Source organism: Oryx dammah, unplaced genomic scaffold (genome assembly GCF_014754425.2).
Source record: "Oryx dammah isolate SB20612 unplaced genomic scaffold, SCBI_Odam_1.1 HiC_scaffold_21, whole genome shotgun sequence".
NCBI classification, from domain to species: domain Eukaryota; kingdom Metazoa; phylum Chordata; class Mammalia; order Artiodactyla; family Bovidae; genus Oryx; species Oryx dammah.
Genome location: NW_024070205.1, coordinates 72,522,542 through 72,549,536, shown reverse-complemented (window position 1 = coordinate 72,549,536; position 26,995 = coordinate 72,522,542). Strand labels below are relative to the sequence as shown.

Genomic DNA, 26,995 nt, shown 5'->3' with positions numbered 1-26,995 from the left:
TTTGGCCTCTACACGAAAACCAGAGAGAAAGCCCCCACTTTCTCATCTACAAAGTTTTTCTCCCAAAGTGAATGATTCTAGAATGCATACTGCTTTCACATTCTGAAAGGGCCACCTGCAAGTACAGAAGAGAAGACACTATGAGGATAAGATCACATAGATGCACAATCTTTGGTTCACTTTGTGACAGTTCCTGATGAGGAACAGTGGTGGAGTTCAGCAATGTCAGAACACACATACTCAGGATGAAAGGCTAGACATTTGCCTGGAGGATGGAACTTCCAAGATTGTTTGGGTTGGAAATTGCAGAATTCTTTTCTTAGAGGAAATCTTGCTGCAGGAGAGAGAAATATGTACTCAATAGGGTGTAATGGATGCTAACAATTTTCATATCCTGTGGACTGAGGCATCATGATTTGGTAATAAGTATCTCACTCCACATTATCCCAATCAAGGGAATCATCTCTACCTGGTATGAACACCTTCAAAGACTCATAACTTAATTCTACTGAAAAAGAAAGGAAACAATATTTCTATCTCAGACCAGGAAAAGAAAAAAAAAAATTGCCTTGGAGACACATGTAGTCTCTTCGGTGCTGTCACAAGTTGGGTTGACTGGCAGGTCCTCAGTGAAACCTAGGGGAAACAGAGTAGCTGTTAGAACACTAGAAAGGTGGCTCAGGAATCATGCAGGATGTTTTCTCTTTATGTGGACATGGGGTGGTGTGTACAGATGTGGGAGGTTGATAAGCATGGACTGAACTTGTGTTCATCTATCCTCTTTGGAAGAGGAAGGAAAGTAAAGGAGAGGAGGAAGGAACTGAAAATAGATCTTTGGCTTTCTAGCTAGAGGAACCTAATCAACATGAAATATTCAATCTAAAAAATGGAAAACTCTAAAATGTGTGTACTGTTCAATGAAAGAGACCCATGACTCCTGCTCATTTTGAGCTCCTGCTAAATCGCCACTGTCTCTTGATTTTTCCCAGATCACTCTTTCTCTGAGATCCACAGTTGCTGCTACTCTGTTCATCATGTTTTCTATGAGACTTTGTACTTAATTTAAAGTAAACTCTGATAGAGGGCTGAAATCAATCCTGGGCAAAGTATGCTATTCTAGTAATTCACTAATTAATTGTCTTAAAGAAAATCAAATACACAAGATTTTATATTACTGAATTCCTTCCATTTAAAAAGAGCCATTATGAATAATATAGTATTTTTCTATCAATAGTCATTTTCTATACAGTGTGTACATGTTCACTGAGCCAGTAGCTGTTCATACTCACAGGGACCATCTGCTTAGTGGGACAGTTGATTATAGAAAGCACATTTCCTCCACAAGGTCTTCCTGGTGAGCTAGACGGACAGAGTAGCTCTTAGGACGCTGGTGAGGCTACTCACTAGTCACTCAGTTTTTTCTTTTCTTTTCTTTTTGATAGGGACAAGGGGTGAAGTGTATGCATGAGGGAGGTAAGTAACTATGGACTAAGCTGCTATTGAATCATCCTCTTTGCTGGATGAAGGAAAGCAAAGGAGAAGAGCAGGAAAGAAATGCAAGAGAGCCTCTGCATTTTAACAAGTGATCTAATGATAACCTAACCATTGGGGAAAAAAGAAACACTAAAATGCATTCCAGCTTTAAATGACAGAGATGAACGTCCCTCCTGCTTGTTTAGAGCATCTGCTAAATCAGCCCTGGATTTCTTCCTAGATCACTCCCTCTCCAGGATGCAAAGTTGCAGCTATTGAAATTACCAAGTTTTCTATGAGATTTTGTTCTTGATTAAAAGCAAGCTCTATTAGAGGACTGAATTCAATCTTGCCTTTACAAATATCTGTTATCAATCATGTAATATTTTTTTCCCAGTCTTCACTTTCCAAACAATATTTTCATGTCCACTGAGACAGTGGCTGTCCACAATGACAGAAGTGATACATTTAATGGGACAGTTCATTATGGAGAGGAACCAAGGGTGAATGCTGACTGTCTCTGATCCAGCTGTTTAGGAGATTACAGTGAGTCATGGTCATTAGGCTAACTACCGAGATCAAATGTGAGATCTATTTGACACATTCCCTAGAGTGTGTGCTACCAGGGTTAATCAATGTAAGGCTTATGGTAATAACACCCAGTAAAATGAAATATACCCCTGATGATAATCTGCTTTATTCCTTGTTTAAGCATGACACTAGCACAAACAGATAGGACCAACATTGTCTACACAAGGCCACAAAATTCTCACAATCTGTGAGTTCACCAGGGGATGCAAACCCCGAGGTGACTTTCACAATAATGACTGTGCCAAAGTTAGCTGTTAATCCACCTTTGCTAGCCCTGCTTTCATGACCACTGTGCAAACCTTATAATGAAGGGCACGGTCTGGACCTCTGGAGCTGCTAGTACTTCCAGGCATAAACATAGACCCCCTTATTCCATGAGTAGGATTTCAAGGCTGAGTGATCAGTACAGGTCAAAGGTCCAGATCAGAAACACTGGAAGACCCCCTAGGTTCTCAGTCTGGCTTCTCCACTTAGGAGCAAAAGGGCCTGGGCCATTTTTCTCAGCAGCATATTCATCTGAGTAAAATGAATATTAATCAAACTTGAGGAAAGGCTGAGTTGAGGAAATAATCAGGTAATGTATAGTCAGTGTGCAGTGGTGATGAGAAGTGTTTAGAAAGTTCACAGTTGACTAGTGCTGTAGGAGGGAAACATCTCCTGAGGAAACACATGCACACACAAAGCATCAAAATCACACCACATGGGATCACACATGGGATCACACATGGGCCCCCAACCCTGATTCACACACACCCACAATATCTAAAAGATGGGGCTGTTTCCAGGGAACATAGAACACAAATATTGTTCTTTCCTTGAGATCAGTCTCTTCTCAGAACCCCAAACCCACATCCCCCATAGGAATCCAGCATCAGGGTGACTCTGCAAACCTAGCTGGCAAGAGAGCCCCACAATCATCAGATAAATTGTTCCTCAGCAGAGGGACGGTCCCTGAATATTTACCGTGTTCATTGGCTGCTCTGGCTGCCTGTGATTAGAGAGAAGAAAACAGTGTGAGGCTGGCAGCACTGTGTGTTCTCTGCAGTAACCTTAACGTTATCTGATTTTTTGTTTTCCTCAGGTAACTAAACTCTTTGAAAAATCAGTCGTTCCAAAAGAAAACAGAGAGGACCCTCGTTGAGAAGGCTGGGCTCTTTGACTTAAAATCTTTCAGTTTCAAGGAGGAAAAAGTTCTACTGAGGAAAGTACCTACAGTAGTAATTGATGGTACTTTTTTAGTGTCCTTCTGAATCAGGTCTGTGTTGATAACAGATTTAATGTCAATATCTCAGCAGCAAGGAATTGCATACATAAGTGTTAATATACATTGTCAGATTACTATAACTGTATTTTGCTGAGTGAAACATAAAGAAGTGAAGCAGCAGTCTATGTGAGACACAGACAGTTGAGCTTACCTCCAGGGGATGCAGAGGCGGTTCCTCAGCCCCAGCCTGGGACAGTTCCAACACCAGGTGCTCCTGGGGAGCTAGAGGGAAACAGAAGGCCATCAGGACAGAGGAGAGACTGCTTACAAAGATCCCAGGTTTTTTGTGTTTTTGTTTGTTTGTTTGTTTTTGATTTGTTTGATGCGACATGGGGTGGAACGTGTACACGAGAGAGGTTAGTCACTATGGACTGAGCTGCTCTTGAATCCTCTTTGCTGGGTGAAGTACAAACAAGCAGGAAGGCAATTAAAGAGATTGGCTGCATTTAACTGGTGGTAACCAAACCAATGGGGAAAAGTGAAACATTACAATGCATGCCAGCTTTCAATGACAGAGACCCATGACCCTCCTTTCTGTTTAGAGCTTCTGGTAAATCAACCCTGTCTTCTGGATTTCTTCCTAGATCACTGCATCCTCAAGATGCGCTGTTTCAGCTATTGTACTTACCAAGTCTGTAAGACTTTATTTGTAATTAAAAGCAAACTCTTGCTAGGACTGAATTTAATTCTACCTTTCCAAAAAGCTATTATCAATCATGCAATGTTATTTCCCAGGCTTGATTTTTCACACAATGTTTGCATGTCCACTGAGTCAATGGCTGTTCACACTCACAGAAGTCATCCATTTAGTGGGACAGTTCATTATGGAGAGGAAGCATGGAGTGAACCTGACTGTCTCTGACCCAGCTGTGCATGACATTTACAAGAGTCATGTTCAATAGACTATCATGTTCCACTGTGAGCTTTATTTGACAACTTCCCTTAAGTGTGTACTACAGGGTTTAATCAATGTGAGGTTATGGTAATGTTACCCAGTACAATGAAATACATCTCTGATGATAATACACTTTTGTCCTTGTGTAAACAAAGACAGGAACACCAACACATATGACTGTCACTCTACAAAAGGGCACACAACATTCAGAATCTGTGAGTTTACCAGGAGGATGTGAGTCCCGAGGTACTTTTCACAGTAATGACTGTGCCAAAGTTGGCTTTAACCCACCTATGGTTACCCTGGGTTCCTTGACGAGTGTGCCCACCTTATAATGATGTGCAGGATCTGGACCCCTGAACCTGCTAATACCTCCAGGGAAGGACATAGATGAAGGGACCCCCGCGCCCCATGATGGAGGATCACGTGGTTGACTGGTAGGAGCAGGTCACTCATCCAGAGGAGCCAAATTGGGATCAACTCTAGGTACTCAGTTTGGCTTTTCAGTTAGGATGTCAAGAATTGGGGGCATTTGTCTCATTGCCATCTTCACCTGAGGAAAATGAATTTTAAGCTAGTTTCAGGAATGGATTCCCTGATAGCTTAGTTGTTAAAGAGTCTGCCTGTAATGCTGGAGACCCATGTTTGATCCCTGGGTTGGGAAGATCCCCTGGAGAAGGGAAAGTCTACCCACTCCAGTATTCTGGCCTGGAGAATTCCATGGACCATAGTGTATGGGGCCGCAAAGAGTTGGACACAATCTGAGTGACTTTCACTTTTGCTTTGAGGAAAGACTGAGTTGAGGAAAGAATCAGGTAATGTATAGTCAGTGTGCAGTGGTGATGAGAAGTGTTTAGAAAGTTCACAGTTGACTTGTGCTGTGTAAGAGGGAAACATCTCCTGAGGAAACACACACAAACACAGAGCTTCAGAATCACACCACTTCGGCTCACACATGGGCCCCCAACTCTGATTCACACACACCCACAACATCTAAATGAAGTAGTTGCTTCCAGGTTCCATAGAACAAAGACATTGTTCTTTCCTGCGAGATCAGTCTCTTCTCTGAACTTCCAGCCCGCACTCCAAGTAGGAATCCAGCATCAGGGCCACTCTCCAATCAGAGCCAGAGAACCCCACCTTTATCAGTTGGATTGTCCCTCAGCAGAGTGATGATCCCTGAATATTTACCATGTTCATAGGCTTCCCCGGATTCCTGTGATTGCAGAGAAGAAAACAGAGTGAGTGTGTCAGCATCTTGAATTTTCTGCACTGAGTCTTCTGTTATCTGGTTTTTGTCCTCAGGTAACTAGCACTCTTTATGTCAGTGGCTCCAAAATAAAACAGACAGTCTTCTGTTGGAAAGACTGGTCTGTTTCACATAAGATCTCCAGTTTTAGTTTCACCAACATTTACAGATTGTTTTTCAAGAAAGAAAACTTTCTGCTGAGCAAAGTACCTATAGTAATAAATGATGCTGTCTTATTTAAATGTCCTTTTGAATGAGGACTATGTTGATAATAGATTTATCCTCTCTACTTTCCCAGCCAAGGATTTGCACACTTCAGTGGTAATGTAAATTGTCAGACTACTATAACTGTATTCAACTGAAAAGAAAATAAAGAAGTGAAGCCACAGTCTTATCCCCAATTAAGAAAGGTGCACTTACGGCCACAGTCCTCAGAGACTCTTCCTCAGCCCAGTCCTGGGACAGTTCCACTGCTATATCCTCCTTGGGAGCTAGAGGGACATAGAATAGTCATTGGGACACAGGCGAAGCTGCTCACTAATCTCTCAGGAACCTTTTTCATTTTGGGGGACATGGGGTGGAGTGTATGCATAAGGCACTAGTAACTATGGACTGAGTTGCTGTTGAATCAACCTCTTTGCTATATGAAGAAGAGCCAATCAGAGGAGCAGTAAACAATGAAGCGGAACTAAATTTTAACTACTGATAACATAACTGCTTGGGGAAAAAGTAACACTAAGATGCATGCCACCTTTCTGCTGGGGTCCAGCCCTGGTGGATCCAGGGTGATTCGAAGGTGGGGGGATGGAGTTGGCATCTTTGGAAAAATACATATTTAATTACAGATATATAGAGAGATTAGAAACAGATAGTGTAGTAGGAGATAGTGTAGTGGAGAAAAGGAGGCTGAATCCAGATGGGAATTCAGCCGGAGAAACGGAGAGCAAGAAAGAAGCGACATGGGGGAATCAGTCTTTCCGGAAACTGATCCGATTTCTTTATTTTGGAGTTTGCTTATATACCTTTTGTTACATATAGGGATGAATACAGAGTCACATGGGGGTCAGCAGTCCTGACCTTTATCAAAATCAGGTGCTTCACATAAATGTATATATAAAAAAAGGTCTTAGGGATATTACATCATCTTCTGGCCATGAGTGAGACCTGCTGACATTTTATGATCCTTTCTTTCTGATAACCAAAAAACTTATTTTTTCCAAGGGTGTTTTTTCTTAAACCAGGCACCACCTCCAAATAAAGTTGCATTCCTATACAGTGAGGGTGTAGTGAGTTACAATCAAGAAAGGAATTTATTTAATCCAAGGTTAACAGGATTAATCTTAAAGGTTAATACTTATTTCTCCTATATGCTTAGAGGTTAATGCTTATTTCTCCTATATGCTAGTTATATTCATTATAAGGGCAGGGAATATGGAGATTTAGCAGCAAACATCAGCCCAACAAATGAAAATCCTTTCACCAATGCTCCCCTTAAGATCTATTTAGTCTTAAGATAGTGATAAAATTACATTTTTACATAGCAAGGACACAGTGATTTATAACAAAGCACAGTGATCTATTGCAAAAGAGAAAATCCATTAACTCAAGACATCTAGTATTGCTAACATCAAAAACTACTATATTTCCTTTTCTATATTCCAAATACATTAATATATTCCCAGGTGCCTAAGGATATGGAGGCCTGGTGGCAATCATTGACTCAACAAGAAGAAAAGCCCTATGCTAATTAAGACTCTCAAAATACTCCAAAACTCTCTGTGCTGTTTATGGTTAAGAGGTAGTAAACAATCATGTGGCAGGAGTATGGATAATCCTGTCACACAAGCTAGTTTGTCAGCCGAGAGGTTTGACCTGAGACATCCTTGTCCCACCCAGGGGAGAGAATTAGCAGCAATTATTGACACAACAAATGAAAAACCCCTCACCAATATAATTCCTAACCAACCCACTATACTAATAATTTCTAATTCCCCAAAAGAATTTGCCTTTAGTAAGTCTAAAACATCTCGTGCCTCTCAGGTTGGGAGGCTGTAAATAATCACATGTGGCTGGACAAACCTATATAGTTGGGCTAGATAACCTTCAGAGAAGTCCGTAAGCTTAAACACTGTCACGTCCAAGAATTTTTATTGCCTTGGAGCTGCACGTTTACTCCTTCTCCGAGAGAAACGGTTATGGGGGAGAGCCCCCTGTAAAGTCAGAGGTGTAGGTGAGAGCATAAAACAGACTCTGGTTTTGGGGTAGATGCTCGGGAACAGGGGGTTTCCTGAGGCTTGATCACACCTTTGCGTACGCCAAGCCTCTTTCCTCATGATCTTTGCCATGGGCGGAGTTCCTCACGCTGGCCCCCAGCACCTTTCAATTACAGAGACTCATGAAACTCCTGCCTGTTTATATCTTCTGCAAAACCACCCCTATCCAGAAGGATTTCTTCCTAGATCACTGCCTCCCCAGGATTCAGTTTCAGCTGTTGCGCATACTAAGTTTTCTGTGAGATTTTGTTCTTGATTAAAAGCAATATCTTTTAGAAGACTGAACTCAACCCTACCTTGCCAAATAACTATTATCAATCATGTGATGTTTCTTCCTTATCTTCATTTTCCAAACAATATTTGCACGTCCACTGAGTCAGTGTCTGTTCACACTCATTGAAGCCATACATTTAGTGGGACAGTTAATTATGGAGAGAAAGCATGGGGTAAATGTTGACCTTCTTGGACCCAGCTGTGCAGGAGGTTTACAGCAAGAGTCAAGGTCACCATACAGAGTGTCAAGTTCCATCTTACAATTATGGGCACAGTCTAGACCTCTGGAGCTCTAGTACCTCCAGGCATAAACAAAGATGCAGGGACCCCTTTGCTGCATGACTGAGAATACCATGGTTGAGTGATAAGTGCAGGTCAGGGGTCCAGGGCAGACACACTGGGACCACCCCGAGGTTCTCAGTTTATCCTTTTCCACTTAGGAGGTCAATAGGTTGGTCCATTTTTCTCAGCACCATCTCCATTCTAGCAAAATGAATATTAACCAAACTTGAGGAATGACTGAGTTGGGGAAAGAATTAGGTAATCTATAGACAGTGCGATTTGGCATACTCATCAAAGCAGAAATATATGTTTTTCTGGAACTCTCTTGCTTTTTCCATAATCCAGCGGATATTGACAATTTGATCTCTGGTTACTCTGCCTTTTCTAAGACCAGCTTGAACATCAGGAAGTTCATGGTTCACGTATTGCTGAAGCCTGGCTTGGAGAATTTTGAGCATTACTTTACTAGCATGTGAGATGAGTGCAATTGTGTGGTAGTCTGAGCATTCTTTGGCATTGCCTTTCTTTGGATTGGACTGAAAACTGACCTTTGCCAGTCCTGTGGCCACTGCTGAATTTTCCACATTTACTGGCATATTGAGTGCAGCATTTTCATAGCATCATCTTTCAGGATTTGAAATACCTCAACTGGAATTCCATCACCTCCACTAGCTTTGTTCATAGTGATGCTTTCTAAGGCCCACTTGACTTCACATTCTAGGATGTCTGGCTCTGGATGAGTGATCACACCATCATGATTATCTGGGTCGTGAACATCCTTCTTGTACAGTTCTTCTGTGTATTCTGGCCACCTCTTCTTAATATCTTCTGCTTCTGTTAGGTCCCTACCATTTCTGTCCTTTATCGAGTGCATCTTTGCATGAAATGTTCCCTTGGTATCTCTAATTTTCTTGAAGAGATCTCTAGTCATTCCCATTTTGTTCTTTTCCTCTATTTCTTTGCATTGATCACTGAAGAAGGCTTTCTTATATCTTCTTGCTATTCTTTGGAACTCTGCATTCAGATGCTTATATCTTTCCTTTTCTCCTTTGCTTTTCACCTCTCTTCTTTTCACAGCAATTTGTAAGGCCTCCTCAGACAGCCATTTTGCTTTTCTACATTCCTTTTCCATGGGGATGGTCTTGATCCCTGTCTCATATAATGTCACGAACCTCATTCCGTAGTTCATCAGGCACTCTATCTATCAGATCTCTGCCCTTAAATCTATTCCTGACTTCCATTGTATAATCATAAGGGATTTGATTTAGGTCATACTCTTGAGAAATCTGTATGCAGGTCAGGAAGCAACAGTTAGAACTGGACATGGAACAACAGACTGGTTTCAAATAGGAAAAGGAGTATGTCAAGGCTGTATATTGTCACCCTGCTTATTTAACTTATATGCAGAGTACATCAAGAGAAACACTGGACTGGAAGAAACACAAGCTGGAATCAAGATTGCCGGGAGGAATATCAATAACCTCAGATATGCAAATGACACCACCCTTATGGCAGAAAGGGAAGAACTAAAAAGCCTGTTGATGAAAGTGAAAATCCAGAGTGAAAAAGTTGGCTTAAAGCTCAACATTCAGAAAACGAAGATCATGGCATCCGATCCCATCACTTCATGGGAAATCATTGGGGAAACAGTGGAAACAGTGTCAGATTTTATTTTGGGGGGCTCCAAAATCACTGCAGGTGGTGACTGCAGCCATGAAATTAAAAGACACTTACTCCTTGGAAGAAAAGATATGACCAACCTAGATAGCATATTCAAGAGCAGAGACATTACTTGATGACTAAGGTCCGTCTAGTCAAGGCTATGGTTTTTCCTGTGGTCATGTATGGATGTGAGAGTTGGACTGTGAAGAAGGCTGAGCACTGAAGAATTGATGCTTTTGAACTGTGGTGTTGGAGAAGACTCTTGCGAGTCCCTTGGACTGCAAGGAGATCCAACCAGTCCATTCTGAAGGAGATCAGCTCTGGGATTTCTTTGGAAGGAATGATGCTAAAGCTGAAACTCCAATACTTTGGCCACCTCATGTGAAGAGTTGACTCATTGGAAAAGACCCTGATCCTGGGAGGGATTGGAGGCAGGAGGAGAAGGGGACGACCAAGGATGAGATAGCTGGATGGCATCACTGACTCGATGGACGTGAGTCTGAGTGAACTCCGGGAGTTGGTGATGGACAGGGAGGCCTGGCGTGCTGTGATTCATGAGGTCACAAAGAGTCAGACATGACTGAGAAACTGAACTGAACTGAACTGATAGCCAGTGCACAGTGTGATGAGAAGTGTTTAGAAAATTCACTGTTGACTTGTGCTGTATAAGAGGGAAAAATCTCCTGAGGAAACACACACAGACAAATAGCTTTAGAAACACACTGCATGGGCTCACACATGGGACCCAAACCCATGCATCTAAATGATATAGTTGTTTTCAGGTACCATAGAGCACAGACATTTTTCTTTCCTGGGCGATCAGTCTCTTCTCTGCACCCCCTGCCTTCACCCTCTTTAGGAACCCAGCCTCAGGGCAACTTTCCAAACAGAGCTGGCAAGAAATTGCCACCTTCATCAACTAGATTATTTTCATCAGAGGGATTTTCCCTGAATAATTACTGTGTTCACTGGCTTGTTCACACACCTGCAATTAGAAAGAAGAAAATGGTGTAAGGGTGTCAGCATCTTGAGTACTGTTCATTCAGGTCTTTTGTTCTCTTTTTCTTTTCAGAAAACCAAATGGGAATGTACTGTTGAGTCCGTAGCCCCCCCCCAAAAAACACATCGTGGACACCTGTGGGAAAGGCTGGAGCTCCTCGTAGATCTCTCCAGCTCATTTTCACCAGTAATTAAAACTTTCATTCCAGGAAGGAACAGTTTCTACTGAGGAAACTGCTCCTGATTCCAGTTTTTAATTTATGTTGTCATTTTTGAAAAACATCCTTTTGAATAAGTTATCTGCTGGGAGAAATTCACCCATCAAATTAAAAACTGTTTATATGAACTGTCTTGAATATTGTGAACCTTTATCTGAATTCAGCTAGAAAATGAAGTCATTAAACAACACTTTATCTCAGATGAATAGGAGGAAGTTACTATGGAGTTGGGCAGAGCCTCTTCCTCCAACGTTGAAACGGATAGCTCCTCAAGCTGGTCCTCAGGGAGCTTTAGGAGGACATAGAGGAATTGTCAGGACATCTGTGATGCTGATAATGTGGACACATGGGGGAAATGTGTGGATGTGGGTGGTTAATAAGTGTGGGCTGAAATCTGTTGGACAACCTTTCTCATGGGTGGAGGAAGGCAAAGGAGATGAACATTTCAGAAATGAGTCAGAGAGCCTTAAGCTTTCTACTTAAGGGGAACCTGATCGACTGGAAACTCTGTCTGACAGAGGGAAGCACTAAAAATCACACTATGCTTCAGTAGTCATGTACAGTTGTGAGACTTGGACCATAAAGAAGGCTGAGTGTCAAAGTATTAATACTTTAGAACAGTGGTGCTGAAAATACTCTTGAGAGTTCCTTGGACAGCACTTAATCATAAAGAAAATCAAACCATTGGAAGGACGGATGCTGAAACTTCAATACTTTGGCTACCTGATGTAAAGAACAGACTCACTCAAAAAGCCTCTGATGGTGGGAAAGACTGAGGGCAGGAGGAAAAGAAGGGGCCACAGAGGATGAGATGTCTAGATAGCGTTATCGACACAACGGACATGAATTTGAGCAAACTCCAGAAGATAGTGAAAGACAGGGAAGCCTGGTGTGCTGCTGTCCATGGGCTCACAGACATAACTTAGCGATTGAGCATTGTGATAAAAAATACAATGTATTTATTCTTTCAATAATTTTTAAGAATTAAAAAGTTCCATCAGTTCAGTTCAGTCGCTTAGTCGTGTCATACTCTTTGTGACCCTATGAACCGCAGCACGCCAGTCCTCCCTGTCCATCACCAACCAACTGCCGGAGTCCACCCAAACCCATGTCCATTGAGTCGGTGATGCAATCCAACCATCTCATCTTCTGTCGTCCCCTTCTCCTCCTACCTCAGTCTTTCCCAGCATCAGGGTCTTTTCAAATGAGTCACTTCTCATCAGGTGGCCAAAGTATTGGAGTTTCAGCTTCAAGATCAGTCCTTCCAATGAACACCCAGGACTGATCTCCTTTAGGTTGGACTGGTTGGATCTCCTTGCAGTCCAAGAGACTCTCAAGAGTCTTCTCCAACACCACAGTTCAAAAGCATCAATTCTTCGCCACTCAGCTTTCTTTATAGTCCAACTATCACATCCATACATGACTATTGGAAAAACAATAGCCTTGACTAGACAGAACTTTGTTGACAAAGTAATGTCTCTGCTTCTTAATATGCTGTAAAGGTTGGTCATAACTTTCCTCCCAAGAAGTAAGCATCTTTTAATTTCGTGGCTGCAGTCACCATCTGCAGTGATTTTGGAGCCCCCAAAAATCAAGTCAGCTACTGTTTCCACTGCTTCCCCATCTATTTGCTATGAAGTACTGGGACTGGATGCCATGATCTTAGTTTTCTGAATGTTGAGCCTTTTAGCCAACTTTTTCACTCTCCTCTTTCACTTTCCTCAAGAGGCTCTTTAGTTCTTCTTCAGCCTCTGCCATAAGGGTGGTGTCATCTGCATATCTGAGGTTATTGATATTTCTCCCAGCAGTCTTGATTTTTCTATATTCACAATTTAGTGTACCTATCAACACCATCTACATCTTTTTCATCAGATCCAATATAATCTCTGTACCCCTTAAATCATAATCCACCTTATCTGTTGCCTCCTCGCTTTGGTAATTTCTATTTCTAGCTTCCATGAGTTAGCCTATTCTGTGTACCTTAAACCAATGGAATCATACAATATTTGTCTTTCTGTGCCTGCCTTATTTCACTAACTATAATAAATTTTTGTATTAAATCATCCATCCATTTTATAGCATATTTCAATCCTTAATTCATTTTTATGGTGGTATAGTATTCCTTTCTGAGTACATATTGCATTTCATTTATCCATTCATCACATGATAGTCTTTGGGTTGAGTACTAATAATACACTGTGAACATTAGTGTACAGACTTCTGTGTGGTACTATAATTTAAATGTGCATATTTAAAATATCACTGAATATAACAACAGAAAGTGTGAATGTTAGGTGAACTAAAAATGTTAGACTTTGAATTACTAAAAATATATTTTCTCACTAATTGTAAAAAAAATGTACCACACATGTTATCTGTAAGTAGAATTTGATAGCTGAAACTGAAGTGATATGATACAATAATTTTCTGTATAATCCATACAACTTTTATGTCAATGTAATCCTGCTTTAAATAAAGTCTAATAATTTAAAGAAATTTTGAAACATGACTTCAGGGGGGAACACATCACAGCTAGTGTTAAAAAATTAGCTAATGTCCAAACCATAGCTAGAGACCATCTTCACTTTTAAGCATGAACCAAATGTTGAATTTAAAATGCATCTTTCCTTTCATAGTTAAAGCAGTACCAACTGATATAATTTCAATTTGAACACATGAAATAAAATAACATTGCTTAATATGTCAGCTTTTTTTCTTAAATATGAGGCACTGAACATACTACAATAAGTATTCTTGAGTGAACTTAATGAGAAAATTTCCACTGTACTTTCAGTTGTCAGTTATAGTGTGCACCCTATTATGTGGCCAACAACAAACTCTCTTCATCCAGCTGGTTGTTGATGTTCTTGACATCTCAGGGATGTTTCTTCTCGCCTTCTGGATGAAACCTCCTGTGAAATGCATTATAATGGTGAGAGCTGTCGACATCTTGCCGGCAGAGGACCACCCAGGAACTAATAATTCCTCTGGTCCCCTTCCTCACCAGATGCCCAGCAAGGCCTCCTGAATCCAAGGTGGACTTAGGAAGATCTGCAGTTTGATGTGCACTTAAACACCCAACAGCCTGGCTGTGTGTGCAAATATCTCTATTTAACTGAGACCTCGAAGCTCAGGAGAGCATGCTAACCATGCCTGATGGACTGGATTCAAATCCTGTTTAGGAGAAGCAGGTACTTGGGAAAGATGTATGGATCCCTCTTTGCCTCAGTTCCCTGTCCTGAGTTGGAGAAATGTTAACATGGCCTATTTTTCGTATTATGAGGCCAGGAATGATTAAATACAGGTAAAATATTAGAAAAATAAAGGAAGAACTTCCCCAGCAGTCCAGTGGGTAAGAATCAGTCTTGCAAAGCAGGAGATGGGGTTTGATTTCTGGTCGGCAAACTCCGGTCCCACATGCCTCGGAGCAACTAAGCCCACTTGTTGCAACTACTCAGCTCAAGCACCACAACTAGAGAGTCAGTGCCCTGCAACGAAAGAACTGCACAAGGTGATGAAGACCCCGTGTGCCACAGCTAAGACCCGATGCAGCCAAATAAATAAATGATAGGTAGACAAATAAATAGAAAAGTAAAGGACTGGTGCTTCATAATTTCTCTGTAAGTATTCAAACTTGAATGACGGCAAAAATAAGGTGGACCTTCAGTAGTGGTTGAAAGCAAAGAAGGCATTTTGATGGCTCCAATAAGTGGGGATAGAAGCTTATTCTTCAGCTTTTTCACAGAAACAGGTTTTTATAGCTCATGGAGAGTATCTTTATCACCTGTTCTGACACCCAGCCCTATTCAAGAGGAAGGGCGGACAAAGTGGGGCCTTAAATCCATATGCTACATTAGAAGGTGTTGAAATTTAGTGAGATGAAGTGACTTTCCAAGGGTCACATAATGATAAATAGTGGATCTGGGACAGAATTTTAGATGGTTCCCTGAAGACACAGATGCCTGCACCCCTGAGAGCTGTGTTAAAACCCCTTAACCAGGACCTCAACCCTACCCCCAACTCAAAGTATCCTGCCCCTAGTTTTCTGTGGATGAGAGCTGATGCCCTGGGGAAGATGCCTCAGCCTTAAAAAGAGCTCAAATCCTCCTTCTACCACTCATCTCTATATTTCAGTTCCTGATCCAAAATACAAGTTTCCTCTGTCAGAGCCCCTCAGAAAGACCACAGGATTCCAAAACTTCTTCACACACTCAACTATTTCACAAGCAGCCTTCCCAAAGCCCAGTTCACCTTGCTAAGTGACCAGTGGTCTGTTTGGCCAACAAGTTGGCTCAGAGCTCAGAAACTTTTAAACCAAAGGTCACATGATGGCTCTACCAAAAGTTAGCTTCCCTTTAACTTGACCAAGTCTGGATGAGCAGTTAATGTGAGTTAGCTGGGGAAGTGGCCATCTGTGCTGGCCTTTAGTGACTTAATTAAGTCTGATATGCTCAAAGTCTCACAGCTGATCTGAACACTTATTTGAGCAGCCTGGACCAAGTGCTAGCTAAGAATGGACAAAAGTTCAATCTTTCCCCACTAAAATTCTGACTCTATCAACTTCTCATCATGCTCTAGACCCTGTAGTGGAAGACAACAGAGCCCCATATTCTTTTTGAAAATCATCTCCATCCTCACAGCCTGGAGACTGTAAGCCTAGATTCTCCTTGAGGATCAACAGAGTGTCTCTCCTTCCCTCAGTGACCAAATGTTCATCCTACTAACCCAACAGCACTATGCCATCTCACTAAATTCCTTGGCAATAGCTAAACAATGATCCAGTCCACATCAAACCATGGGAATCCCACCAGTAAATCTCAGTTTCTTTCCTTTTTAAGTCTCTGGATTGACACTGTTAGTGTTTGTAGATTTGATAGCAACATTTGAGAAGAGTTGAGATGTAATTCCCTTTTACTATAATGTCCGATGTTGGGGAGACACTATGGTTCTCCTGTGTTCGTTCTTTCCATCTGTTCTCTGGTAAGAGTGTGTACAAAACTGGCATTGGGAAATTGGAAATTTAGGAAGATATTTAAGGCAGCCAGCTGACAGGAGAATCAAAATATAATTTAAGGAATAAAACAAAGTAGGAAGTCAAGAAACACCTGGAGTAACAGGCAAATTTGGCCTTGGAATGCAGATTGAAACAGGGCAAAGGCTAATAGAGTTTTGCCAAGAGAATGCACTGGTCATAGCAAACACCCTCTTCCAACAACACAAGAGAAAACTCTACACATGGACATCACCAGATGGTCGACACTGAAATCAGATTGATTATATTCTTTGCAGCCAAAGATGGAGACACTATATACAGTTGGCAAAAATGAGACCAGGAGCTGACTGTGGCTCGGATCATGAGCTCCTTATTGTCAAATTCAGACTTAAATTGAAGAAAGTAGGAAAAACCACTAGACCATTCAGGTATGACCTAAATCAAATCCCTTATGATTATACAATGGAAGTGAGAAATATATGTAAAAGAATAGATCTGATAGAGTGCCTGATGAACTATGGATGGAGTTTCATGGCATTGTACAGGAGACAGGGATCAAGACCATCCCCATGGAAAATAAATGCAAACAAGCAAAATGGCTGTTTGGGGAGGCCTTACAAATAGCTGTGATAAGAAGAGAAGTGAAAAGCAAAGGAGAAAAGGAAAGATATAAGCATCTGAATGCAGAGTTCCAAAGAATAGCAAGAAGAGATAAGAAAGCCTTCCTCAGGAATCAATGCAAAGAAATAGAGGAAAACAACAGAATGGGAAAGACTAGTGATCTTTAGTCTTTACCAGGAGCTGGTAAACTCTTACCTTAGTATCCAGGGTCATATCCTCCAGCTGTCCAGGGCTCTGGGGACCATGCCCATATTGTCCTCTGCAGCTATAGGTCATGCAGGCAGGGATTGGGGACAGGTTCACTGCTTTGTGTTGGGAAGCTCCCCCGGAGAAGGGAAAGGCTACCCAATCCAGCATTCTGGCCTGGAGAATGCCATGAACTGTATAGTCCTGCTACTGCTGCTGCTGCTGCTGCTGCTGCTAAGTTGCTTTAGTCGTGTCTGACTCTGTGCGACCCCATAGACAGCAGCCCAGCAGGCTCCCCTGTCCCTGGGATTCTCCAGGCAAGAACACTGAAGTGTGTTGCCATTTCCTTCTCCAATGCATGAAAGTGAAAAGTGAAAGTGAAGTCGCTCAGTTGTGTCCGACTCTTTGAGACCCCATAGACTGCAGCCTACCAGGCTCCTCCATCCATGGGATTTTCCAGGCAAGAGTACTGGAGTGGGGTGCCATTGCCTTCTCCACTGTATACTCCATGGGGTCACAAAGAGTTGGACACAACTGAGCGACTTTCAGTTTCACTTTGGCTGCTTTGTGGCCTGAATCTGGCCTGTGGGCACCCGTGGCGAGGGCTCTGGGGCTCTGTGGGACACAGTCCCCAAATTCTCCTGGGTTCCCATCTCACCCATCTGCCCTGAGGCCTGAGGTCCTAGATAGCACATGGAGAAGGCCTCTGTCCCACACTCACCACACTCTGGCAAGGACTGCTGACAGGTTTCCTTTTGGTGGAGCATGACCTCTAACGCTAGTCTAAGGGTCCTGCTAAAGGTCTTACAATATTGACTGTGTGCCCACCCCACCACTAGTACAGTCTCCTCTACCCATTTCTAGTCTTTTTGAATCCCCACACTTCCCTAGAAGAAACAAAGCCTACAATTTAATCTTATAAACAAAATAAGTTTCATAGCTAATGTATCCACTTGTACTCTTTATTTGCCCTGTAAATTCTTCTCACCAAAATGAACACTTTTGTTGTGTGTTGCAAGCATGTTTTCAATTTATCACTATCTTTTAGTTTTTTTTTTTTTTTTAATTTTTGTTTATTTGTTTTTGTCTATGCTAGGTCTTCCTTGTCATGCCTGGCTTCTCTCTAGCTGTCCTGAGTGGGGACTGTTCTCTTGTTGTGGAGCACAGGCTCTAGGCACACAGGCTTTAGTAGCTGTAACTCACGGCTCTAGGGCCTGGGTCAGTAGCTGTGGTGCACAGGCTAGTTGCTCAGTGACATGTGGGATCTTCCCAGATAAGGGATCAGACCCATGTCCCCTGCATTGGCAGGCAGATTCTTCACACCTGGGCCTCAAAGGAAGTCCCATCACTGTCTTTTTATTACAGTTACTTTTACTTATATCATGAAGACATTTATTTTATTTTCAAAAGCATCAGTAATTTAAATATTTTTTGTTATTTTGGCTGTGAGAAGGAAAAAGGGGGAGGCATATTATGACTAATATTCTTATTAAGGGCTAAATATTCCTTTAAAATATTTTAATAAATAGGAAAATAACTACAAGTGTTTCAAGACAAACTTTTCTATTAAACAATTCTGAGTATTTCTAAAGATGTATGTCAAAATGGACTAATTAATTTTTTAGGATAATGATACAAATTTTTCCCCAGAAATGATATAGAGTAGAAATATCCTGATACAGTCATAAAAGGAACATAGTATTTTGTAAAGCACATGTGGCAATTTATGTCTCAAAAACCTTAGAACATTTTGGAAGTGATGATGATTGTACATCAATGATTAAGTCATTTTAACAGATTTCATTTACAATGTGCTTATTCATCAGATGAACTTGTGGTTGTTCACTGAGAAAAGAGGGATGTTTTCAATTAATGTTAAAGAACATTAAACTAATTTGTGATTAAATTTGCTATGTCCTATTAATGATTTCAATGGTGAAGAATTAACTGAGTTTTAAATAGCTCAAATTTGCCAAGTAGATTAGCATTTCTTTGACCAATCAACATATTGGATTTTTAAAAAAATTTCCTATAGTTGATTCAACAACTGTCTATAAAAGCTGGTGAATATTTGTAATAATTAAACAGAATAAATTATGTAAGAACAATGAAACAGGACCACCTTAGAGAATATATAGTACCTTGAACATTCTAAGTAAATTCTGTTAACTATAAATAGCATGAGCTATTATTGTTATGGATTGAATCTCTGTGTCCCCACATAAATTCACACATTGAAACCCTCACCTTCAGTGGGATGGCTGCAAGAGGTGGGGCCTTTGGGAGGTAATTAGGCCATGAGGGTGGAGTCCCCATGACATTACCATGTTTATAAAAAAATGAATAGAGCTAGTCCTTTCTCTATTTCTGTCACTTGAAGATAAATGAGAAGGCGGCAAAATGCAAGTAAGAATTCATTACTAAAACCTGACCTTGCTGCATTCTGACCTCGAACTCTCAAGTTTAGAACTATGAGAAACAAATAATTATTGTATAAGCACCCTCATCCAAGGTATTCTGTTACTGTACCCAAAACTGGCTGAAGCAACTGTCATTGTGGATTTTGAGTGCAAGATTTTTCTTTAGTTAGTTAGTTAATAGAAAAGAGCCAGAGATCTTCCCAAAACATTACATTGGAATAGAATTAAACAGGCAAAGAAAACTATATTCAAGACATTGTGATAAAGGTCAAGACTATTGCAAGGAGAAAGACTGAAACCAACTTCCCTGAAACAACTGACTGGGGTGGGGGGGTGGGATTTGTAAGCACTGAAGGAGCTAATGAGAAGATAACACAGGTCCTCAGCCTCAAGGTTCTCATCTGTGCTGAGTCACTGGCACTTGTGGAAATTTTCCACACAGTCTGGAATAAAGGGACACATTATTATTATTATTATTACGTTTAGGAAGGCAGGCTCATGAGTTCTTGAGAAAGATATTCCTGGGTTATAAAACGTTCACATATCATCATGGTAGAGTAGGAATTGACACACTTGCTAAAGTAGATGCTCAAAGAATAAGCAGATTGAGAGAAAAAAAAATGTCTGGTATAAATTTGGAGATTGGTATTGATATTTACACACTATTATATACAAAGTAGATAACTAATAAGGATCTTCTATAAAACACAGGGGACTCTAGTCAATACTGTATGTACTGTGCTTAGTCACTCAGTCATGTCCAATTCTTTGCAACTCCACTGACTGTAGTCCATCAGGCTCCTCTATCAATACTCTATAATGACCTATACTGGAAGAGTCACTAAGTCATGTCCAACTCTTTGTGACTCCATGGACTGCAGCATGCAAGGTTTCTTAGTCCTTCATTGATTCTGGTATTAAGATCATGGTTAAATCTATTAGTGAGTACCTGGCAACACTTATTTCTCACTGAAAATGTTTCCTATATAATACAATTTGCTGGATATGAGAGAGGAAGTGGAAAAGTCTTGGTCTTATTTTTAAATCTAAAACAGTGTTAGTTAGTGTGTGACACTGTTGTTTTTCAGTCTCTGTCATGTCCAGCTCTTTGCAACCCTGTGAACTGAAGCACACCCAGCTTCCCTGTCCTTCACTATCTCCTGGAGTTTGTTAAACTTAATGTCCATTGAGTCAGTTATGCTATCTAACTACCTCATTCTTTGATTCCCTCTTTCCTTTTGCCTTCAATCTTCCCCAGCATCAGGGACTTTTCCAATGAGTCTGATATTCACAACAGGAGGCTAAAATATTGCAACTTCAGCTTCGACTGAATGAGTATTAAAATGGCCACATTCCTAACTGAAGAAACAGTTCCAGTTTACTCATCTTTCAATGAGTATTCGGTGCAGATTTCCTTTAGGATTTACTCACTTGATCCACTTGCAGTCAAACAGACTCTCAAGAGTCTTCTCCAGCCCCACAATTCAAAAGCATCAATTTTTTGGCATTCAGCCTTCTTTATGGCCCAACTCTTACATTTGTACAACCAATGGAAAAACCATAGCTTTGACTAGATGGACCTTTGTCAACTAAGTGATGTCTTTTTAAAGTGCTGTCTGGGTTTGTCATAGCTTTCCTTCTAGGTAGCAAACATCTTTATTTTCATGACTGCAGTCACTATCCCCAGTCATTTTGGAGTCTAAGAGAGTAAATCTGCCATAGAAATGTGAAGCTTAACTTGAATAAAAGAGGCATTTATTAAAGTGTATATATTGAAGAAAACTGCATATAACCAAGTGATCAATATCTTATCAAACTTCCTAAATAAATGATGGGCTCTCTAACAGCTATTCACTAAAAAAGAGATATGATCAGCAGAACATGTACCTGAGCTTTAGATATTATAGTTGCTTTAGACATTATAGTTTATTATTTCTTGATATATATATATACTATATATATCAAAAAATAATAAAATGCCTAGGAGTAAATTTAGTAAAGCAAAGTGAGAGTTTTTTACACTGCAAACTCAAAGACATTGATGACATAAATTGAGAAAGGCAAAATAAGCAAATTGGTATTCTGTGCTCATGGATTAAAATAATCATTATTGCTAAAATCACCATATTGCCCAAAGCAATCCACAGATTCAATGAAATCCCTAACAGAATTATCACTGGCATTATTCACAGTAGTGAAACAATCCTGCTATGTGTACAGAAACATAAAATGTGCAAATAGCAAAAATAAACCTTGAGAAAACCAAACAAAGCTGGATGTCTCATGCTCTTTGATTTAAAATTATAGTACAAAGCTACAGTAGTCAAAACAATATGGTATTGATATAAAAATAGACATAAATCAGTGGAAGGTACAAGGCTTCACTCCATCTCCTGCCTGGAAGACCTCTTCAAGGTCATCAGTGCTGGTGGAAGCTGACTCTGACTTTCTGATCACTTGTGTTGTGCCCTTACCTCCTACTGCAATGGCATCATTTTGGTTCACTGGAAACTCTGGTAACAAAAGTACATAAAACCCATTCACTGAAATTGCTTTTAGTGCCTACTATTCTGTAGGTAGAGCATGAGTCTGGAAGGAACCTGGGGATGGCTTGTGAGCAGGTCCTCTCTGCTCAGATCACCAGTTCTTCCCTGGGCAGGAGGCAGATGCAAAGACACCCAACAGCCCTTCACTGCAGTCCAGAGACTGCCATCATGCTACTTTAAAATGGTCACATTCCTAACTGAAGAAACAGTTCCAGTTTACTCAGAAATTTATACAAAAACTTCATTTTTTTTCTGCATACAGTTGTTAATCATAGAAATGCATCATGTTATTGTAGAAAGAACTATGGTAACAAATCTGTGTGTGTGTATGTTAGTCACTCAGTTATGTCCGACTCTTTGTGACCTCATGGACAGTAGCCTGCCAGACTCCTCTGTCCATGGAATTCTCCAGGCAAGAATACTGGAGTGGGTTGCAATTCCCTTCTCCAGGGGATCTTCCAGACCCAGGGATAGATTCCAGGTCTCCTGAATTGCAAGTGGATTCTTTACCAACTGAGTCACCAGGAAAACCCAACAAATGTATTCATTTATTCAAACATCAAGCCTCTGAAAAGAACACAAAAACAGTAATCAAATAGAAGTAAATTATGTTTTGAAAATGTATTTGTGGAACAATATCTCTTAACTATCAATAAACATGTAAGATATAACTCCATTTGCCTTTTGGAAAAAAAGTTAATATTTAGTAGAATCTCAGTTTCATTTAGGTATAAATGGCATAATGACAATTCAAATTATTAGATATTTGATAAATGAAATGATACAGAAATGAAATATTGAAAAAGTGATAAGCTATAAGGGAATATTGCATATAAAAGTCTTAGTTGTATTTAAGATTTGTCAAATGCTTTTGGTAGTAATTTTAAATATATGTACATATTTTAAATTTTAAACTTGAGAAAGAAGGGTTATTTTACTTGTTTAATATCTAACAGTTTGATATTTCCTGTTACTTGGCAATTTTCATGATTCAAATAGAAAATTTGATTTGTTACCATTAGCAGTCAGGAGAAAGCAAGGGCAAACTATGTGAACTGAGTGCTCCCTGTTTTCCCCCAGCATATTCCTTCAGGACAGAAGTTAGGTTGAGTAATGAGGACAAGAAGGTCAATGCTGAAGACATTTAGGATTGTGGGTGTCTCAAGGCAGAACGAGTATAACCAACCATGAGCCAAAAAAAAAAAAAAAAAACCAGGAGGCATTTCTGCAGTTGACGAGAGCAACTGCCAGGCCATGCAGGCTACTCACACCTGATGCCCTCTTAGAAGTGGAAAAGTGCCCACAAGATGCCAAACACCAGTCATGAAGATGTGCATCGACAGAGATATGACTAGCAACTTGTTCAAAATAAAACACCAGCAAGAAGACCTTAGATCACAGTCTATACAAGCCAAGGAAACCTTTCAAACAAAGTTTCTTCATGAATTAGCACAACCCTATGTCAGATATTTCTTCTTTACATTCAAGTGCGTATATCCTGCCCCAAAGAACTTATTGTGATTTTACAATGATGACGTATTCATTGTAATCAGTACCAAAACCAGCAGGAATTCAGATTTCATTGGGGTTATTGGGGCTTTCTGGATGGCTCAGTGGTAAAGAATCTGCTTGCAGTGCAAGGAGACGAAGGCTCCTTGAGAAGGTCGCCTGGAGGATGAAACGACAATCCACTCTAATATTATCGCCTGGGAAATCCCATGGACACAAGAGCCTGATGAGCTACAGTCCATAGGGTGGCAAAGAGTCAGATGGGACAAGCACACACACACACACGCAAGTTAACACTAACATTTTTTTCTACCAAGAAGAAAAACAAAGACTGAAAACAAATTTTATTATGTTGGAATTAAAACATTTCTTTGGGAAAGTTCACTTTCCACCACAGCTACAGAATTATATTTTCTATCTTTGGACAAGTAAATGTTGCTTTTTCTGCCCTTGCAGAGAATTCTGCCCTTTTATGCATTCCCACACTTTCTGCATCTCCTTTCTCCATAATTCTGCATTCCAGCCTGTATCTTATCAATTAGTCCACTAATATAGAAACAAACATATTTTGTAATCAAAGTTATTTTTTTATTAAATTTGCTTTTACAGGTAAAGACCTGTATCTCATTCAATGGCACCTTTAATAATTCATGGTTGTAGAAAATATCAACTTTATTTATAGGAATTTAAAAAAAATCTTCAAAATTTGAGGAAAAAATTTCATGAACTCTCTTCTAGTTACTGCAAACTATGTTAAAGGATCAGGGGAAGAAAGGTGTGCTGTAAGAATTTCTGTCTTTAAAGAATCAATATCTAGTAAAGAAAACAGAACGGAATATTTATTGGCATGTAAAATGTGAGACAAAGTGTACAAAGATGCATTATTAGGCTGTATCTTAAGTAGTATATCTTAAGTATGGGAATCTCCTCAAAAAAGTGAAAACTCGAGATACCATAGGACCCAGCTATTCCAATTCTAGATATTTTTCCTAAGAAAATAAGAACAGTAATTTAAAAAGACATAGATACTTCTCTATTCCCTGCAGCATCATTTAAAAGGCCAAGCCAAGATATAGAGAGCCCTAAATGTCCATCAACAGATGAATGGATGACAAAGATGTAGTACATATATTCAGCGGAATACTACTCAACCATAAAAAAGGAATAAATCTTGCCATTTGTGACATGAAAGGACACAGAGCATATTAAACTAAGTAAAGTAAGTCAGAGTGAGAAGGACAAACAGTAAAATTTCACTTGAATGTGGAATCATAAAAACAAAACAATTCAACATACATAAGAAGACAGAAAAAGAGTCATAGATACAGAGGACGAACATGATTGCCAAGGAAGAAAGGTGATAAAAGAAATAGGAAATGGAGATTAAGCCTTACAAGCTTTCAGTTACAAATAAATGAGTAAGGAGTTGAACTACGCAGTATGGAGACTATAGTCAAGAATATTATAAGAAGCTTGTTTGGTTGCAGATGTAACTAGAATTATTGTGGGGATCATTTGTAATCTATAGAAATATTAAATCACTATGCTGTGCATCTGGAACTGTCATTATTATAAGTCAATCATACTTCAATTTTAAAAAACTGGGAAATAAACAAGTCCTACGCAAATCTCTAACAAATTCTCTATGGGTGCAATGATTCTTTTGTCATGAATAATGACATGTTTAATAATAAAGACTGAACATTTTTTAAAAAAGATTCAAAATAGAAAAGATCAGGATTAAAGAACTCATAAATAAATGCACATTGCTCAGAAGATTAAGAAAATATTGAAAATATCACTGTAGATAAAACTTAAGTTAGGAGAAATATGATGAAAAAATGCATTGTAAGAAAGTAGAGGGAAAGAAGGAAACTCTTAAAACCTATTGAATAAATATTCCTATAATATAAATATAGCAAAAAACAATGCAACCTATTTGTCAAAAGTGTGAAAAGTGGAAGATAGATCTGATATATGAATGATTGGAATACTTGAAAAAAAAATCAAAGCCAAGATGGAAAGCAAATACTAAATATTGTCATGCGAATTATTCTGAAAGTAAAAAAAAAAAAAAGTTTGAAACTGTTTATTAAAGAGAACTATGAGAATTAACTTGCAGTGATTAATAGCAAATGATGTTCTGGAAATATTATTGGGCTTTAAAAAGAAACAAAAGTCTTTTGGATATCTAGAATAAAAGAGCAAGTGACATATAAGGAGGCAAAAATTAGAATTTTGTCAACCTTTATGTAGAAATAAGGCCACACTGTTAAGATACTCAAGGAGAGACATGATGATTCATGAATTCTTTCCCAACCAAACTGCTTGAATATCAAAAGTCCTGACATCCAAGCCATCATGAAAGATCTAGGGTAATAATGTTACTATGATTAATGGAAAAAACAGATTTCAGAAAACAGAATCCTTTGAAAGACAGTGACACAAAGACAGATGGTAAATACTAAATTTGCAATTCCTTACTCAACTGAGACTGAAAGAGCATTACATGAGAGAGGGAGCAAGCTTGGTGGTAGACACTAACGTGTCTGCATTACAATATCCACTGAGTTCTGCCTCTTTTGAGAGTGCTTTTTTATGTGTGTTTAATTTTATAGAGAATTATTTTAAAGGCAACAAGATGGATAAATAAAATTTAATATAAAAACTTTAAATATAGAACAAGCATACATAACTGAGCATATAGAACATAAATACACATAACAGAAAAAAAAAAAAAACTATACATGAAACTAATACTAAATCTGTACAACCAAACAACTGAGCTTGTACTGAACAGAGGCCTCAGGAGATGAGCACTGAGGCCTCTTTCGATCTTGGTCCAGATAAGACTCCTGATGGTGTGTGGACTCCATCCTTTCAGAGGCCCAGGCTGGGGTCCAGGATTCAGACCAGAACCTGGAAAACCAACACAGGTGATGGAATCCCTGGGGAGGTGCAGAGCCAGACAGAAGAGGGCTCTCTGGGGAGGGTGTGCAGGACCCGACCATACCCTCAGGATCTGCCCTTGACCTTGGGCCCTGACGTCCCTAGGGGTCAGCCCACAGGGCACTGGGTCTGTTTGCTGCTCTTTGCTGAGGATGCTGTCTGTTAGTGAGGAGTGTCTAGAAATGTCCCATAGGAGAAAGTATACATGGGCGTCTGGTCGGTAGCCTTCAACTGACAGATCCCCTGGATGGTGAGACTCAGGCAGAGGAAATGGAGGCTCTGCGATCTTGGACTAAACGGCTGAGTTCCCTCACCCCTGGGGTCCTGGGAGGAACAGGAGGTCAGATGCCCCAGGGAGTGGGGGAACCTGCCTCCCATCCTAGACTCAGTACAACTGCTCCTGAGACCTGCATGGCTGAAATGGACAGACACATGAAGTCTCTACTTTCCCTAATAATCCTTTCTAACCCCAGCCAAATTCTCCTGAGATTTATGATTCTAAAATATTAATTGCTATTTTAATAAAAATATACATTATACATGTTTAGCACATTGCAACATTGAAGTTTACAGAAGACACTGATTTTTAAAC

The 26,995-nt window shown here is 40.0% G+C and overlaps 1 protein-coding gene and 1 long non-coding RNA gene across 4 annotated transcripts in view; one reads left to right on the top strand and one right to left on the bottom strand.

Moving 5' to 3' along the window:
- The window catches only part of KCNT2 (potassium sodium-activated channel subfamily T member 2), a 1,342,824-nt gene that overhangs the window by 539,789 nt on the left and 776,040 nt on the right, over window positions 1-26,995 (top strand). The window lies entirely within an intron of this gene.
- Window positions 87-11,515, bottom strand: LOC120879915. 3 transcript variants are annotated; one of them, XR_005724903.1, is made up of 6 exons: window positions 11,400-11,515; window positions 10,923-10,947; window positions 3,480-3,550; window positions 3,028-3,052; window positions 241-636; window positions 87-115 (listed from the first exon to the last, which is right to left on the bottom strand). It is a non-coding gene; the product is annotated as an uncharacterized LOC120879915 (long non-coding RNA). The 3 variants fall into 3 exon arrangements; XR_005724901.1 differs by having other exon boundaries at window positions 100-636; XR_005724902.1 differs by lacking the exons at window positions 10,923-10,947; window positions 11,400-11,515 and adding an exon at window positions 5,415-5,461 and having other exon boundaries at window positions 100-636.